Source organism: Poecilia reticulata, chromosome 2, assembly GCF_904066995.2.
Source record: "Poecilia reticulata chromosome 2, P_reticulata-male-v2, whole genome shotgun sequence".
NCBI classification, from domain to species: domain Eukaryota; kingdom Metazoa; phylum Chordata; class Actinopteri; order Cyprinodontiformes; family Poeciliidae; genus Poecilia; species Poecilia reticulata.
Genome location: NC_088831.1, coordinates 6,213,525 through 6,227,569, shown reverse-complemented (window position 1 = coordinate 6,227,569; position 14,045 = coordinate 6,213,525). Strand labels below are relative to the sequence as shown.

The following is a 14,045-nucleotide window of genomic DNA, read 5'->3' as shown; positions in this document are numbered from 1 at the left end:
ATTCATGAAAGAGGTCATTGCACGTGTGCACAAAAAAATCCAAATATGATCTTGTTTTGTTCTTTGTTTTTTTCATAAATTGCATTAAAATTGAAAATCACACCCAAACTGTTGCTCCTGTTAAACGGTGCGGTGTGTAGGCGTGTCTTTGTGCGTTGGCGGATTCAAGGCCACGCAGAGTGGATGTGACTGATTTGTTTGGAAGCCGATTGTGGCTTTATAGTTAAAAAACAAACAAAAAAAACTCTTACTGTGGTTAAAATAAGTCTTAAAATGTATGAGTGCCCAGCCAGGGCCGGATTTAAGAGGATGCAGACCTGGGGGCTGGAGTTTGTTTTGGTGAGCTAAAGTCACATTTCATGCTTGGAGATTGCTGGTCAGAGACAAACAAATGTTTTTTTTTCTTTCTAAAACCATCACCATAAAAACATGAATGCCCACAGAGAGAAAAAAATTGTTGCAGTAACCATGCCAGGCCTGTAGGTGGTGATTTAACCCAATTTCCTTCCATTATTCTCAGTTTACTAAGGTTTTGTTCACACCCTGCACAAATAAGTGAATTATCTTAATTTTTTACTCCACTTGATTACAGTTTTAAGTAAAACAAAACATCTCTTCCATCAATTTATACCCTCATTTCTGTCACATATTGGTGTATTTATCTTTTTAGAAAGTTATTTTCATATAATCAGTCTCGTAAATGCACAATTTCAACATAATTTTTTTAATTTAAATTTCTTTCCGTTTTTAATCCCTATTTGGACCAGCTGACTGTAGAATTGGTCTGATTTTGACTTCTGATCAATCTATAATAACAAAGCACTTCTGCTGATGGATATTATCCATCGGAGGTATCTACACTTCGTTTGTATAGGTTATGGTAGATTCAAAACTTCATGTGGCAAATGGCTCCAGGAACTACAAGATTTGTCATCACCTCTACTGGAATTTTGTGGACCGGAGGATAAAACCTTCAGCTAACCAAAAGCAGATTTTTAGCCGGAACGCCTTCAAAAGTCAAAATTCACAGGTGGAAAGCTGGATGTTTCTCACCAATCCAACATGGCTGCTTACTTAAGAAACACATTAGAATCTCTATTTGATAGCACTTATGCTAGTTCTCTTCACCTTACTTGATGAACATTTTCCTTTAGTGGTTGAATACATTGAAGAGTATCACTGTGGTCAGCAAGTGCAATGAAAACTGGTTTTCCAACTAGCAACTGGAACATGGTGTGCTTGGGTGTGTCTTAGTTCCCACATGTCCGTTCTGGCTTGTGAGATACGTGGAAAAATTGGTTGGGCAGGGCTGCATTTTTGACAATAATCTCGATATGGCAATGAAGATATGAACCTCAGACTAGTAGCATGTTGGCCAACATCACCTGTATCAGACATGGGCATCCTTTGCTTTAAAATATAACAAAGAACAATCATTTCTTTCAAAATACGCTGTGTGACGTATAAATGTTGAACAAACCAATATTACGATTATATTTGCAACATATGGCGCTGTGCTGCCATGTACTTTATACTTCTTGTTTCTTAAATAGATATTCTTTGACGAGTGTTCCAATCAAAAAAAGTGTTGTACTATTCCACACCAGCAGGTGGCAACAACATGGTCAACAGGTGAAAAAAGTCCAACATACATGGCTTCTAGCATAAAAAGTGACCATCTGTGCTACTGTTTTTAATTCTCTCCGACTAGCCAGTCCACATGGATGCACTGCGTATTGAGTTTTTAAAAATCTATATTTTACAAAGCAATTTAAAAATATATAATTTTGTTTCTCTCACAAAAAAAAACTCAGTTTATGAGGACAAGATGTGTAAATGCAACAAAAAAACTTAATTTTCACTAAATATCCGTTGCCAGTGTGGCCAGAAGTTAAGGTAACGACAAATAAATTATGTTAATATATATTCTTTTTATTTTCTCTTGTAAAGTGTCTCGAGTGTTAAAACTGCTGTATGAATTTGATGTGTTATTATTATTAACTGTCAGTCAGGCAGTGACTTAATGTTTAAATTCTCAGTCTAGATAGTACTGATTTTGTGCAGAGCATATCTTTAATACTCTAAAGAAAATGCAGCTTTGAAACACACCAAGACACAATGTTACCTGACATTATTGGCTGGTGTTTGAAAAGCAGCCAATCCAGGTTCGCCATATATTCTCCTTGGTGACGATTGGCTAATGAAAAGCAGTAAGAAAAACTGTAAATATTATCTTATGCGGACGGTTTCCACTGTTCGCATTAATTCATTTCAAGGTATATTTGGTGTTTGAACTGTAAAATAGGTAGAAATAAGCATTTCTAGAGCAGTTCTCAAGCATTCACAGATTTCAGGTATTCGTAGAGGACTGTGGTCGCTAACGTCTGCTGATATCGGTGGTCAATATTAAGATCTCCTGTGAAAATATGTGAGGTTCATGCTGCAGGGTTTGGCTCTTGGCCCAGTTATACTGATGGGTCACAGTCTTGTCTGTGATGTAAGGTGCAGGCGAGTTGGGTGTCCCTCAGCAGTGAGACTTTACATCATCCTCTCCTGAGGCAATGCACCAGTGCACCGACTACCGTCCAATAACAGCCTGTAATCATGCAACTTCATTTGACAGTGTAGGTGAGCCTATTGAAAAGCCCCTGAAGATAGCAGAGCAGGAGGACAATGGTATTTATAGCTAGCTATTAGGCCTTTCAATTCCTTAATCACAGTTTTTCCATGGAAGCAGGGAGTTTATTTCACCCAGTTTGGCTTCTGCTGTGCCCCCAGGTGTGTCCAAATGCAAAAATGAGAAAAAGACCGTGAGAAATTTTCGAAGGTTGCATGTTGTCGGTGCAGTCATTTGACATCTGGACTGCGACCAAGCTTGCAGCATTCGTTAAGAAGCTGGAGATTTGCAGCGGGGGTCAAGAAGGCGAGAGCTGTTACTTAAGGAGCTTGTGCCGGCAAGTGCCAGAGAGCAGCGTCTACTTCCAGATGCATAATGAGGAGCTGCTGGGTATATATTCTGCAAGGCCCACAGACGGAGTGGTGCGTCTCGATATTCATGAGAAATTAAGCAAGATTCATGCAAGTAAATATATATTGAGCTCTCACAATATCAAAAAGAAAACCACAATATTTTGTGTCAAAGTGAAACGCGAAGCTTGATCCAGTCGCTAGGCCGAGGTGGTTTTTCAGCCGTATCGAAATCCATGTATTCCGCAAAACTGCAATGGAAACACTTTTTTCGCACCACAGAGTCACGTGACTGACAACCAGATGTTACTACGGGCGGAAACTGCAAAGAAGACGACAGGAAGAGTAGAAGGAGGATGATGGTGTGGCATGTTTTATGATGATTAACTGTGCTAACAAACTTACTCAGATGTGATTTTAATTGCATTTCATATTTAACGGAAACACAACAGAATTGTGAAATTGTGTTATCTTTCCTGACATTAGCAGAATAGAAGTTTTGCACACATCTACTGTCTCTTTCTTGCTCTGAATTAGGATTTGGATGGATAAATATTCATCTTAAAGGTAATGTTTGGAGAGGAAATAGGAGACTGTTGAACAAGCCGGACCGGGTGTCTGGACATAGTCCTGCATGTACCTTTTCTTTTCTCAGCAGATGGAGCACAACATCTGTTCGATTTGGCATCAATATCTGTTTAGCTCTTTTGGATGATTTCCTCTCTTTGGATCACAGAATTGAACTAGTAACAAGACTGAAAAATAACCAAGTTTGCAACTTTAACTTCTAAAAATGTACAGTAAACCAAATTCTGTATCCATCTAAATCTTAAAAGGTGGCCATGTTTGTGTTTTGATTCTTGACTCTGGTCCTGTGTCTTTACTTCACAGAAACTGCCCAGTGGCGTCACAAAAGAATGTTTGCCCACATCACACTTAAAAAAAATATTTCTCAAACCTAATTGCTAACTTCACAGAGTTCAGTTCCAACTGGAAACAAGAAATGGTACATCTGACAGTAGTCGTCCAATCATTGTCTACAGTCAGGAATCTAAAAAGGGACAAAAAGAAATACCGTCAGCTTAACCGTCTAGAGATTCAAGCTGACCATAAATTAATAAACAAGCAGTCATTTTCAAAAAGCTTACAGTGTTCTAAACTAGCAAAAAATAATCCACCCACTTGAAGAAAAGCAAGTCTCAAGAGGTGACTAAATAAATAGATAATCACCACGGCAGCAGGATCATGAATACTGCATGATCTCACAGTTTCATGCAGTTTGTGGGATAAAATATTATATCAAGTCAAACTAATGTCATGATGAAGGCTTTCTGGTGCAAAAAGTCGCTATGGCTATGCTAAAGTTAGCATCTGCGTTGTAGCTTCCTGTCAGTGCAGCTCACAGCTTTATAAATTGTCTCGGTCGAAACTCAATGATTCTACGATGAACACAGAATAATAAAAATGCTGTTATAGATTAGTAAAAACTTTATGGATTATGGTCGGTACAGAGGAACGGTGTCAGTGGGTGTAGATTGATTGTTGTGCCTGTTTTCATGCTGTAATGTATAATATGCTGGCACACAGAGGTACTGTGTGATAATGAGGCATCATCAGCTCTCATAATTACCTGCTTCAATTAGTCTGACACTATTTGATTGGACAACTCACACACCGTCATGATTTTACTTCGCTTTAAACACGATTTCCTGAAGCAGGGTGCTTAAATTTGCAGTAACTGAGCAGCCTGTTAGAGCCTGCTCTTACATAACGCCACCGTCCCTTCGTTATGATGCTCGGATCAGAACCGTAACACATTGCATCACCGTCTGGAAGGGTGCATGTTTTGTTGCATTTTCTGTTTGGAGCAGCAGAATGCGCTACTGGGGTTATGCTTAAAATCAGAGCTGCGGGTTTATTTGTTATCTTTAATAATGTCAGGGACATTCAGCGACAGCTTTGAAGAGCTTTATTCCTGTAAGATGTTTTTAGGTGCAGTGCTGGCAGACGGAGAGGAGCTGGGCCTGGAAGCCTTTAAGTGAAACATGTTTGGACTGCAGATGTTTCTCGTTTCCAGGCCGTTTCTGCAAGTATTTTTAGGAAATTCAGGCTATTTTTGAACCCCACGCGCAAAACTATATCGGCATCCGTTTTTGTTTTTATGTCACATGTGGCGTACCGACTCGATGTCGGCTTCAGCTGTTTTCATTCTTGCAGCTCCGTCTGCTCAGCAGAATAACAGTAGTTTCAGGTGACTTCTATTAATCTCGGTTATTGCTGATTTTACAAACGGTTTTGATAAAAGAATTTGTTGAGTTCGCGATGAGATTCTGACAATATAAAAATACAATGATACGGCATCAAACGGGACAGCTTTCAACTGCTGCTAAAATAATTTAAACATAAAATGTTAGTGATAGTAACATTACCTATAAAATCGGAAGAAAACTACTGTTTTAAATAAGTTTTTACAGCTGACTGTAGTAGTCCGGCATCTCATTATTCGTTTTTTATCCCATAGAAATGGAAAACCAGTGGAAACCTAGCAAAAGCATATTTTTAAGGGTTTTGAATCTAATTTGCAGTATAAAATAAACATGGAGTGAATCCTCTAAAAAGGGACAGGATGTATATGACATTTTTCAATGAAGTGAGTTTAACCTACACCAGAGAAATTAGCAAAAAGTCATTCTTGGAGGTTCGTTTTGTGAATCTGAGTGTAAACTTCATCTGCCTCAGAGATGAAATAATCAGTATGAACACTAGAGAGTGGGATAAAACCTTTCAAAGATTTCAGTGTGGAGGTTTGTCACCTCTGAAATGAGTTTTTTTGATATACATATCAGCATTATCAGACAAAAAAAAAAAGAGGGTCAGTGAGTGTCCAGCTGGGCGTCGGCTGAGGGCCAGAATCTAAAGGCCAGCTCCCGTTTGATGAACATAGAGAGGAGCCGTCCCTCTCTCCCTGGTGGCTGCTGACATTTGGGCAATGCCGGGTTTCCTTCCCCGGTTTTCCCAACCTTACTGTAGAAATGATTCACTTACACAAGCTGAAATTTTGTTGATGATATTTAGAAAACTGAATTTCCCTTTGCAATCAGTGAAATCGCTGCAAACGCAAAACACATTTTCCTCGCAAATGGAGGATGAAAACAAATGTTTTTGTTGAGTTGAGTTCTCTAACAATCTGGTTGTGATTTGATATTCTTATTATGGCTGAAATGATTAATTGGATTAATCGTGATAAATCGATAATTTAAATAATCGATTAATTGTCAACTGGAGTATGCAGACTCAAAAAAAAGGCCATTCGTAGAAAGAGCAACATTCTTAGATGAGTAGACAAGTCAAAAACATCTAAGAAAAGTATTAATTTTGCATTTCAGACTTAAACAAATCTTTGTTTATAAATAGTTTCTACCAAGTACTCAAGTGACAATTTTAGCTCCACCTGGATCAAATTACGTTAAAAAAATACATATTTTTAAGCACCTTCTGCTTTCTAATTATTAGTCAATCAGCGCTACATTGTATTGATGCCCAAGTCAAGCAGAAAGCTTTTCACATGTTGATGTTAAAAATATTTCTTTAGCTGCATCCTTTGCTAGAAATAACCAAGCGTTCTCTAAAGGAATGCTGTTATTTTAGGCAAAAAAGATTTTATCTTTCAATTTAAAAAAGGAATTTAATTATTTGTTTGCATCTTTTAGTGTATGCTTATTATTGTATATAAGAGGCAGAAATGAAAAATCTGCAGAATTAGCCAGTTTTTTTTATCTGATGAAACGACTAATCGTCAGAATAAATGAAAGATTAATTAGTTGCAGGCCTAATTTTTCCATCCCTCCTTTGTTTCTCGCATTGCTCCTACCCAGTCCTGCCATCATCACCCTCACCCATCTCTCCGGTCTCTCCCCCCCTCGCCCCGGAGGTGTGTGAGGCTGTGGAAGCATGTGAAAGCCGTCACACAGAGAGAGGCTCATGTGTTCCTCGTTTTGAAGCCATTTGCCCAGAGCATGCTGTCAGCCTCCATCTGGACACGCGTGTGTTTGTGTAGGTTTACCGTCGGTATGTGCGCTTACATTTGTTTACGTGTCAGTGACCAGGAGTGGTTGAGGGGAATGTCTCTGGGAGTGCTTCGCTTGCACCGAAAAGAAAAAACAAAACAAAAACAGGCTTATTTTTGCACAAACATGTGTGGAGAGCCGTGCGGTACGCCGCTGTGTTTGTATTTAGCTCTTCCTGTCCTCTCAGCACCATCATTTTTCTATTCGCGTGAGCAGAGAAAAGGATTTGCAGCAACAATAGCAGATCTCACTTCTATCTGAACCGTCTTTGGATTCATCTCAGGTGTCATGATTGACCGTATTTATCTCAAATGCAGTACAGAACAACTACTTCTAGCCACTGTCTCTTACCTACTGCCCTTTCCATCAATCTGGGTCCCAATTACGTTTGACAGAAGTAGCGAGGGTGAAACAATGCAGTGTTTTGTACTTGAGCCGAATAAAGTTGAATGCTCTTTGGTGAAAGGTTTAAAATGAATAAAGAACATATAAAAGAATCTAAACTTTTACATGTTTAGAACAGTTCGCCATCTGAACTGCTTCTGTTCACATGGTTTTAATGTCAAACTCTTGACATTTTTAGAGTTCTTGCTCCATTTTTAGTCTTTTTACTCAAAATGCTGTATATAAATTAACATTTACGATAAATTCATGGCAATATTTCCACTGTTGTCAGGCTTTACATGGAAAATATGGATGAATGAATGGATGAATAGATAGAACTGGTTTTGGAGGAATGGATGGATGGACGGAGAAAGAGCCTTGATTTGGAAACAAGGACCGTCTTGCTGCTAGGCAGCAGTGCAAACCAGTGCAGAACCCTGCAGCCCAGTTCAATATTTCTCTTTTTTATATAATAATTAAAATATATATATAAAACCTGTAATGGAAAATTAAGCTAATCACAAGGAATGGTGTCCAACACTGAAACCAACGGGTAAAAACAGACTTTTCACATCTGATCCAGGCAGACTGGCAAACAGCTGCAGCCTTATATCAAACCAATCTCGCCCATTCGGCCTGTAAACCAAACACATTTCAGGAGTCTGACATGCAACCACTGCGGTCAGACTACAGGAATCTAACACTTCTCGCCTGCCATAAGACTGACATCTCTAACGTGTGCGAGATTACGCTGCAGTGGAGTCTGCCATTGGTATATGAATAGCAGCAAGTGGCAGGTTGGCCCAGCAGGTCTTGTTCCTGACTAATGCCGGCCTCATCTGGCCATCTTCCATCACCTACTGATGCCCAATCTGCTGCTCTCACCCAGAGCCCATAAAATGCCTGATGCTGATTAACACTTGACATCACTGGCTGAAATGGACGTTGATGAGTCACTGTGTAGGATGTGTAGTGTGCTCTGAATATTGCGGTGCTGTATTTCTTTGTTTGGTTTTGTCCCATTTTGCCGTCTTAGCCAAAGTAGAATATAAAAACAGAAAAACAGGCTTCAGGTGAGCCAATCTGAGACCATTCAGCAATGTGGAGACAACAAGGCCTACTGACTGGTGTTGAAATATGCTGTAGTGCCTTGGTCATTGAATGGGAGATGGATAAACAGATTGGGTCGCCTGGTCTGCAGTAATTTAGCCACTGCTATCACAATCTATTGTGACGAAAGAGCTGAGCTAGAAAGCAAATCTGTTGATGCTCCCAACTGTGTACATTCTGGATTATGACTAAAAGAACGAGACTCTGGACACAAGTAACTCAAACAAGCTTTCTCTATAGACTGGCTAGACTCAGCCTTCAAAAGATCAATCATCCCAGGGAGGTGATTGGTCAGCTGCAAAACGGTTTGATCGGGTTGCTTCCTGGCAGCCCTGCTAAGAAAAAGACTAAGATTGCCAATAAAGGCCTTAGGATCCTCCAGAATAAGTTGGAGAGTCGCTGTGAAGAAGGATGATTGAGTTTATGTCTTAAATTTTTACCTCCATAACCTAAAGTAAAGGACTATGAGCTAATCGATGAAAATCACCAAGTCTGTTTGTGTGCCAACCGGTCTAAACTCCATTAGACGACTTATGTAATCTTGAATGTCACTTTGTTTACAAGTATATACTTAAATCAATGTGGAGACGTTGCAGGACTATGCATTGGAAATATACATATTGCCAATACACAATAGAAATCACTATCTCCTGAAGCATTTTCTACATTTTTATTTCTAGATTTTGGAGCACTGCTGTGTTTCTGTAATCATAAGGAAGCCTCCGCAGGGAGCGGCTTTGTGCTACCAAACAACAGACTTTGTGCGCACACTCACATTGTGGTTTGGGCCACACACTTAACACACATACACTCTCACATACAAAGTGCTCATCTGCAGCTGGAAACCGAATCTCCATAATCTCATCGGCAGAACTGGGAGGAGGGGTGGAAGAAAGAGATGACTTCTTTGACTTCTTGGAGAAAAAGTGACATTAGCCAAGCTGGTTGTGTAACCACTAAGGCACAGCACTTGTAGCCAGAGGGGCCATTTTACATTTTGGTGGGACTAAAAGTGTTGCCTCTGCTCTTTGCTTTGTACTTGGGATTGTACTGCAGGGTTTTATAAGCAAATGGTTTTCAAGCCAGGTGCTTGTTTCCTAATATTTCTGATATTTTATCTAGTTTTTGCCACTGGTAAGGAGTTGTTTTTAACAATATTAGTGTCACACACAGTTTTCAGTTCAATTAATTGGCTCATTTAACTGAAAAAAGGGACTCTGTGATCTAGGCAGGATGGTAATTGCTTGATTTAGTGGGTTTTTCAGTCTATTAAAAACACACAAATGTGTGTTAATTTGGATGTAAAGCAGCATTAGCAAGAAATATTTCTCTAATCTGGGGCATAAGTGTATTGATCCCCACGCAGAGATCTGTGAACGGGATTTAAAGGCACATTCCGGCCATCAATCTCGGTTACGCCTGGCCACATGTTGACCCTGTGACCTGCATAACGCTGCATAAACAGCAGCAGGTTTCTCACAAACAGCAGATTAGGGTCAGTTTTGTGTTGCCACAAAATAGAAAAAAAAAAAAACAAAAAGCAACAACATTTTGAGAACAGTGATGGCTATATCCTCTTAAGCCTCAGCCACCATTATTGAAAACATTCCCAACATTATGTGTTTGGAAAACCATTTTGAAAGGTTTGTGACATTTTCATAATTTTTTTTAAGTACTTACAGAATTTATGTGGAAGGTCTGTAATCTTGTTTATTTTCTTCATATCTATGACTTAAAATATGAAATATAGGACTCCATCTAGTTAAAATGCACACAGTTTGTCCAAAATACTGCATTAAAAGAAACTAATTATCAACTGAACCCTTCAGGGTTAAAGAGAAATTCTGAAAAATCAACAAATGGGACATTTGTGGCTGATTACCGATTTTCTTTCTGGTCTTCCTGTCATTAGTTCTCAATAGTTATTTATATTAGAAGCAGAGATGACGTCATACTGTGTGAGAGAAAGCAATAACGTAAATGTAAGAAACATTTATAGCATCTTATATTATCATCTAAAGTGCCTCTCAAAATGTACACAACTGTTCAGATGTGAACATTTGTAAAAAAAAATAAAAAAATAAATATTTCTGGTATATTTATCTTAATTTTTTTCTTTTGCTCCTTCCTATGTGATGGTCATTAAGTCTGAGACTGACGTTTATCCCTGACCTGAAGTCAAATCTCCGGAGCTCATGTCAATGATTTTGTGTTGTGTCTGCAGTCGGCCTCCGTGAAGCAGATGGGACCTTGTTTTCATCTCGATGTGACGCAGCCATTTATCCCACACCTTTTGTTCTCTGTTTTCCACTCCGAGGTCCTCCTCTTCCCTCGCGGGGATCTACCCATGATGCACTCTGAGGATATTGCCGTAATGAATACAGCGTTTTTGAGATCTGAATGGAGCCGCAGGGGGTTCTGAGGGGGGGGGACCAGATCGGTCACTGAAATATTCAGAAAGCTTTATTAAGGCTGTTATTTCTGGCAGATGTACTGGACGCACTAACAGTTGGAGATAATCGCGTTGCGAATCTGGATTGGAGGAAGATATTTAAACGGGATTCCTCTGCCGTCCCTAAACCTTGGAGATTTGTTTCCAGTATTTTCTAGGTCTAGGAAAATTTTTAAAATGTTTGCACATTTTTCTAAATGTATGTCATTTTTCTCCTCATTCATTATCCCTCCTTTCTACATAAATTTAAGTTGAACTTTAATGTTTTATATTTAAAAAATAAAAGCAAAGAACTGCAATGTTAACTGGAACGATATAGTAGGAAGAGTCATGACAGCGGAAATAATCGCCTCATCGTTTGAGTTTATCCTGTATTTAGGATTTGCAGGCATTACAACAATGAAATCTGTGTAGCTAGAAAAAAAGCACATTATTCAGCCAATATTATCCAGACACCGTGCCTTGATAACACTATTTACCCAGTTTTTCTTCTTTTCTTTTTTTTTCCTGTGCATCTACTTACTTGGAATCCTTTTTTTCTAACAAATGCTCCAAATTCAATTCCTCTGACAATGAAGTTTGTAAGGCGACATGCATTTGAGGGATTATTTCATACCGTGGGTGTTGGGTGATTGACAGAATGCGAAGCATAATCACAAAAGATGTCAGCAATCGGTGACAGGTTCTGTTTGCGAGTGCATCTCCGGCCTGCGAGGCATTATTTATTCAGTCACAGCGCCTGAGTGCGCTCACCAGTCTAATAGGAAGGCACAGATTTAAATATAAAGGCGGAAAAATGGGAACGTGGGGAAAAAACAAGGATGAAGATGAAGAATCAGGAAAGAGAGCTGTCTATTATTTAGAAAAGGAAGCAGGAATTCAAGCTTTTATGATCTATTTACAATGAAAAATTGAAAAATTATGAATTTATTATCATAAATGATTAGTTAGTTGGAAAGAAGACTCGCATTCAGGCTCAGGAATCTGAAAGCAGGCTGACTCTGGTGACAGGTTTTGTAATTATGAACCAAACCAAATTAAAAAACAAGGATCTGGCAACAACAACAAGAAAAGCAATATGGTTCCAAATATTTGACCCAAGAACAAGTTGACCCCACATGATCAGAAAGGAACTATAAAAACATATTATGTGCAAACATATTGCTAAAAATATTTACTGTAAACATTCATTCAGCTGAATATGTATAAAAAAGAAGCAACTAAGAATTTATAATGGAAAGGAGGTGATTATTTACAAGTCTAAGACATTTCAGCACCTTCCCTTTTTCTTTTTTGTAACATTATAATAGATAATAAATATTGACAAGTAGTGCTAGAAATCTATTTATTGTAATAAAGCAACACATCAGTTTACGCTACATAAATGTGGACTAAAAATTTTTTATTTTTATTACTTTTCTAGTGGGTAGCTTAGCCACTTTAGGCTAACCTAAGGTCTACAAATGTTAAAAATAATAATAATAATCCTCTGGCAAGTACATTCTTTTTTCATTCAACACAGCCAAAATGGCATTCAAATGAAAACTAAAGGTGTAAAATGTAACTAGGATACCTAAAGGATTGAGTCTGAGACGTAAGCTGACATTTTTAAGTTTGATGTTTTCTCCATTCACATAATTTCGATTTGAATTAGATCAGAAAACATGAATAGACGAACCGACCGCCACTCCGCAGCTTCAGCTTCAGCTGCCGCTTGACGCCAATCTTTGGGTTGTGCTCGCGTGTGAAGGCGGAGTGAGGCGTCTGCGAGGGACTGAAGTGGGTCGTGGGTAACACGTTGCTATGGCAACTGTCGTTCGCCGGCCCCGGGGCCAAGAAAACGCTTTGCCCATCCTTCTCTCGCTCTGCCTTTTCCCCCTCTCACCTCCTTCTCCTCACTTGTTCCTAGTCATTCTACACGTTCCCTCTTCTTTCATGGTTTTCTTTCTTATTTTGTTTCGGAGCTTCCCATGCAAAGGCGATGAAAGCTAGCACCCTTTCGCTTAGCTGTCAGCCACAAATTGAGGTCGGCATTTAAGCGGGAAAACTGTCCCGATACTCCATAATTTCGCTTATCGGCTGTCAAATTGTGGGCTGCTCTGCCTCCTAACGTGAACAGAAAGGTGAAATCCTTCGGTGAGGAAAGTTATTTAAAATGATCTACGACGCCATAACATAACAGGAGCGTAACATAGTGCCTTTGTGATTAACTCCAGCTGGCTTAATAGAGCACGACGGCGACAAGCAGCCATATTTCAAAGAAAAGGAGATAGTAGAGAGAAGACAGAGTCAGCGAGGTATAAAACGAGGCAGATAGGCCAGCCTCGGTGTGTCACCTAAATTCTGCTCTAATGAATAGCCCATTGATTTCCATTAGGGCCGGCTGGAGCTGACCACTCCGGCCGGTCTGCTTCCCATTAGCGCACTTTTAAACCGAGGCTGGCAGTGGTAGCCGGGGGGGGAGAGGGGGGAACCCGATAGAAGGGAGAGTCGGCTCCGTCGTTCAAGAGGAACCTGTGAATTCATCCATGAAGCAGCGTGGAACCAGGGGAGAGAAGACGGAGCTAAAAACAGAAACAATAAAGCCCTTAAATAGCTCCCACGAAGGCGAGGGATTTGTCCCAAAAAGGCTCCCATCCTGCCAGATTACTCGCATCCACGACAGAAGATAAAGGTGGAAATTTTTCATTTGCATTCGAAAGGAATGATTTCCTTTTGTTTTCGTCTCGTTTCTAAATAAAACACTCAAATTTTACTCTGAGGGGTGATGCTTCAGAGCAGAATTGAGGACCCGTCACTGTGCTGACCGGAGAGCCAGAGAGGCCACGGCCCACTTCTCGGTCCAGCCGTCCAACCTCATCAGCTGGACTCCTACACCAGCGCGCTTCCTTTATTAACATTAATAGGATTTGGGTCTGTTACGTAACGGGCCTCCGCTGGGTTACGTAAGGCAGGAGGAAGATGATGCTTCTTCAGATTTAAGGATGAGCTTTTATGATGACCCAAACTTCTTGAATCAACTTTGACCAGACTTCTTATCTGGATGTGGAAAAAAATAATCAAAA

The 14,045-nt window shown here is 39.6% G+C and overlaps 1 protein-coding gene and 1 long non-coding RNA gene across 3 annotated transcripts in view; one reads left to right on the top strand and one right to left on the bottom strand.

Annotated features, from left to right (window-relative positions):
* LOC103474765 (uncharacterized) overlaps positions 1–12,747 on the bottom strand; it is a 45,307-nt gene extending 32,560 nt beyond the window's left edge. Inside the window, exon 1 of the long non-coding RNA XR_014091073.1 lies at positions 12,663–12,747. This is a non-coding gene — a long non-coding RNA (uncharacterized LOC103474765). The remainder of the gene's footprint in view (positions 1–12,662) is intronic.
* The window catches only part of LOC103474773 (neuronal membrane glycoprotein M6-b-like), a 41,366-nt gene that overhangs the window by 17,335 nt on the left and 9,986 nt on the right, over positions 1–14,045 (top strand). The gene's annotated exons all lie outside the window — the stretch shown is intronic.